Here is a 5,148-nt window from a genome sequence, read left to right as displayed (position 1 = left end):
GGAAGGAGGCAGGTCAAGGGAGACCGCAGGCTGGCTGGCGACCACGCAGCTGCTCCCGGGTGCACCCCCACGACCTGGGCTGCACCTCTGGATTCAGGGGGGTGGGATCCGGCGGGGAAGGTGGAGGTTGGTATGGAGTCTGTGCAGCCACCAGGGGGCAGCAGGGACCGGGCTGGGAAGGGACAGGGTGAAGAGGGCAGGTTGAGGGGACAGCAGCTTGGGAGGGCAGAGCGCAGGCTCAGAAACTCCTGGGTGGTTGTTTTGTTTCTGAATCATTGACTTTCGTGGGAACGTCGTTGTCACAAAGGTAACTGAACAGGATGCTAGGACTCTTGCAAAATCAAAAACAATGAAGCTTATTTCGGGGCCCGCCCACGTGGGATGCCAGGTGCTGAGGTGGGGGACGAGGACACTTCCGTTGGTTTTTCACTTTCCCCTTTATATCTCGGCGTTTTCTCTGAATTGCAAAAGGTACGCATGTGCAGCTTGAGTAATCAGAAAAAGGTAAGAGGCGAGCTGTAAAGCTGCTGCAGCTGCTGCTCCCCAAATCTCCGTGAAGTGAGGCTGATGACAGACAGGGTCAGGGCGAGCAGGGAGCCCCCATATCAGGACCTCTGGAGGACTCCCCCATCTCCCATCCGCAACCTCCCTCCGACTTGGCAGGCCGAACATCCCCTGGACTGCTGGGAAACTAGCATCTTGCCTTGCTCACACCTCCACCTGCTTCTACCTCCAGTTTCAGGAACAAATTTCAATATGTTCCCCCTCCTTCCCCTCACCCCATCTATCCTCTCCTTTGTTATAGCCCAGGGCCTTGAAGGTGGTGCTGGAATACAATTTCCATGTTGACAAATACAAATACATGTAAATACATTCACCACGGGAATTTCCATTTGAAAGTGAGCTCTTTCGTGGCAGTAGCTGCTGGCTCCTTCCAGAACCGCACCTGAGCGGAGAATTCTGCCAAGCCCAGCAGCTCCAGACTTGCTTTTGTGAAAGGGATTAGAGCGACCATGGTTCTTTGAGCCATTGTTCTCTTGTTCTCTGATCCAGCTGCTTATATGCATTGCAAACAGAAGTTTTGAGTCCTGATCAGAAGCTGAAAATGGGTGTACCAGTTGCCTCTCCAGAAGTGGCTGAAAAAAAAAAACCCTAAGATTGGGCCCTGCACTGTGGCCTAGCGGCTAAAGTCCTCGCCTTGAACGCACCAGGATCCCATATGGGCGCCGGTTCTAACCCCTGCTGCTCCACTTCCCATCCAGCTCCCTGCTTGTGGCCTGGGAAAGCAGTCAAGGACTGCCCAAAGCTTTGGGACCCTGCACCCGCGTGGGAGACCTGGAAGAGGCTCCTGGTTCCTGGCATCGGATCGGCACGGTCACTTGGGGAGTGAATCATCAGATGGAAGATCTTCCTCTCTGTCTCTCTTCCTCTCTGTATATCTGACTTTGTATTAAATAAATAAATAAATAAATCTTTATAAAAAAATAAAAGAAAGAAAAGAAAGGAAAAGCTAGGATGAAGGATGCAGGAATAAGCCCCAGGGAGGGAGCGGGTCAGGGTCTGAGGGTTTGGGGACCAAGGGAAGGGACAGGCCTGGGGAGCCTCTGAGGGGACTGTGCCAAGGGAGCTGGGAGACAGCCAGAGCAATCGCCCGAAGACCCTGGGTGTTTAAGTTTTTGTCCAACCCCCGACTGGAGGAGACGCTAGTGATGACAAGGCTGGTGTTGCTTGGTGGGAGCTGAGTGCCGCAGAGGTGGGTCTCACACCCTCAAAAGCTTCAGGTTCGTGGAGAAGAGGAAGGCAGAGCTGGGAGCTGTCAGGAGAAGAATTTGAGATTTTGTTTAGGAGCCCTTGATTAAGGGAAGTCCAGGGAAGGCCACCCAGCAGTGCAGCTGGTGTGTGACCTGTGTCCAGAGTGTGGGGTGAACCCACTCACGCCCACTAGGAGCTACGGACTCCAGGGTACCAGCAAGGACCCCCAGGAAGCAGGGAGGGGGGCGGAGAAGCACTAATCCAGCTCCCTTCGGTGAGCTTGGATGGTCTCAAACAGAGGAATACTTCTGCTGTCTCCAGGTCCTCTCATTGGCTCCCAATCCTGGACTGAAGAGATGGACCAATGATTGCTATTGGACTAGGTTTGTGAGTGGGCGGAGCTCATGGGTACTTAAGCCAAGCAGCCCACTTCCATCCCCTCACCCCCTCAGGTCACACCCAGTCTATGCTTACAGTGGCTCCCACCCTCAAGTCTCAGGGATTTGTACTTGTTCTGCACTCTGATTCAACCTGATCATTCTCCCAGTTCAACCTGGCTTCCGCCGGCTGCAGCATCCTCTCCTTCCAAGCCTCCCTGATTGCCTTTGCTGCTGGCAGCTTTTGCCTGCTGAATGGCCCCTGATGAGATGGGGGAGGGAGGAGGCCTTGTTTCACTCCCAGATGGGTCCTCAGCACCGGTTCAGAACCTGGCAGGTAGCAGGTGTTCAGGAGATACTGGGGAAGTGGGAAAGGCGAAATGCCCTGCCTTCCTCTGCCTCCGTAAGCCTGGGCAAGGTGTGCCTACATCCAGGTAGGAGATGGGGAGCTGTTTTGCTCAGTTCTTTCCCCTTCCCAAAGCCCCACCAATTTGGGAACATAAGCTCAGTTGGCAACCTAAGATCTTTTGGGGGATGCGAAGGGTTGGGGGAGGCAGCACGGTGGCTCAACGGGTTAGTCCTCTATATTGCAGCAATGGCGTCCCATATGGACACCTGTTCATGTCCCAGCTACTCCACTTCCCACCCAGCTCGCTGCTTATGACCTGAGAAAACAGCAAAGGATGGCCCAAGGCTTTGAACCCTTGCACCCACATGGAAAACCAGGAAGAAGCTCCTGGCTTCAAATCAGCTCATCTTGGGACTGCTGCAGCCATTTGAGGAGTGAAACAGCAGACAGAAGATCTCTCTCTCTTTTCTGTAAATTTGCCTAATAAAAAGCAATAAAGCTTAATATTTTTTAGAAAGATTCTGGGAGCTTTGAATCCATGTCAAGATCCCAGCCCAGCTAGCTGTGTGTCTGGAAGCCACACAAACCCATTTTCACTGTTTGAAGCCTCATTATTCAGCTTGCTATGTCCGAGACAATGCTTAACACAGACATGGTGAAAAGCTGAACAGGTGCTGTGTGCTGCCTGAAATGGCAGATCTGCTGGGTGTGCTGTGGTCAGACTGGAGTTCAAACCCTGGGAGTGGACCATCCAGGAGGTGAGTGTAGGCTGCTCTCCCAAGGGCACGCTGGGCTGATCCATTCCCCTCTTTGGAACTACCTTTTCTTACCTGCACACTGCATGCTGGGAGATGGGCAGCTGAAGGGACAGATTTGGGCTCAACACAAGGAAGGGGTTTGTGAACTAAATCAGCCTGCCAGGGAAGATGGGAGCCTACCACGCTGTCGCGGAGACCCCCTTGGCTGTTGAAGCGAGCAGTGTTGGAAGTGGCGGTGGAAACGCGAACCAGCACACGTAAGTGAACGGTGGATTATTGGTGTGGTGGCACAGATGTGAAGGCAGCACGCCCAGCTGGGGAGACCACCCACGTGCTTCGTGATCTGCGTCGTCACGTAGACACGCAGAGCTGGGCCTCACACAGCGAGCTCCTGTGTGTGGCACAGCTTGGACTGCCGGGAACCACGCCGTGCAATGGGAGAACAAGCCCAGCTGCTGCATTGATTGTCAGCACCTCCCCTGGCCGGGGCACGGCATTTCCTTTCCATGCCCCCCTCACCACCCACTTTCCACCTCTCTCTCACCACCCACTGCTCATCCAGGAGACACCCCTTTTGGTGTTTTGTGGCACTCTCACTATGTAGAGAAAGAAAGCAAATGGCTAGTCACAAGGATGCCACAGCAGGGGGCCAGACAGCGCCCTGCCACTCTGGGCCGAATACTTCCTCACTTCCTCTTTTCTCTGCAGTGATGGAAACACGCTCACTGCACTGCATACTTTTGTTAGAATAAATTATTCAGCGAATAAGGCGGTGAGCTCCCTGTGATGCTGGATTAGGAAGGAATCTCACAACTGAGTTGACCATGGACACAAGCCCCCTGCTGCTCCTGCTCTGGGCTCAGGCCACCTGCCTGGGATATTGGGCACCGGATTCCCTGATGGAGATAGACGCTGCCTGTATCTCCCTACAGGCTTGGCATGACCCAACTGGGTGACCTTGGCTAAAGCTACTGCCAGGGTCATGTCCACATCTCCTCCACATGCTACCGTCTCCCCAGCTCTCCATCCAAAGATTTTTTTTTCTTCTTTTTTTTTCCTGAAGCAGCAGCCCTGGTAGAATGAGTGTTGGGAACTGGAGCACCAAGGCTGTGGCTCCCGCCCCTCTGGGGGAGAAACGGGCATGCACCGTGCGAGGGTATCTGGCGCCAGCTGCCCTCCCTGGCGATGAGGTTACCAACACACCCTTCACTTCCTCCTACTTCGCCCTGGCTCACTTCCGCCACTGCTCCTACAGGATTCCTCCTCAGGCAACAAACAACTGCACGCCGAGCTTCAAAGTCGGGGAAGCCACACGGAGGACAGTCAGTTACATAACCTCCCGTGCGCTGCTTCTCCAGAATGAACAACTGAATTCACGAGGTCAAGCCCTCCCAGCGAATGGCACCTGGCTTATGTTGGCTTAATACATGACAGAGACGGAAAACAAACAGCCTTTATTTATACACATGGACTCTGCCCCCTCCCCAGCACACACAGCCACCAGGCGAAGTCTTGGAGACACAACCAACCTTGTTGGACACAAGATCCTGCTCGCCAGTCCCCCTACCCCCCCAAGTGTGGGTCAGTATGCAGGGTTAAGTGGTGCCTCACAGCTCAACTGCCCGGCCCTCGGCATGCATCACCTAGCTCTTAGTGGCTGCCAGCAGGTGTTGGGCCAGAGTAGCCGCAAAGGAATGAGGTTAGCTGATTCTGGGGGTTGCCCGGTTCCTAGGGGTCCCCATGGGCATCTGACAACAAAGTGTCCCTGCTGGGCACTTCCTTCTGTGTGGCTCCCGCTTGACCATGCACATCAACAGCACTGATTCAGCCACTGGCATCGACCCATGGCAGCCAAAGGAGCACCCTCCCTCAGCCATGTTCCCCAGATTTCCCAGCTTGGTTCCCTGCTGCT

The sequence above is a fragment of the Ochotona princeps genome, chromosome 24 (genome assembly GCF_030435755.1).
Source record: "Ochotona princeps isolate mOchPri1 chromosome 24, mOchPri1.hap1, whole genome shotgun sequence".
Lineage (NCBI taxonomy): Eukaryota > Metazoa > Chordata > Mammalia > Lagomorpha > Ochotonidae > Ochotona > Ochotona princeps.
This window is presented reverse-complemented; position numbering follows the sequence as displayed.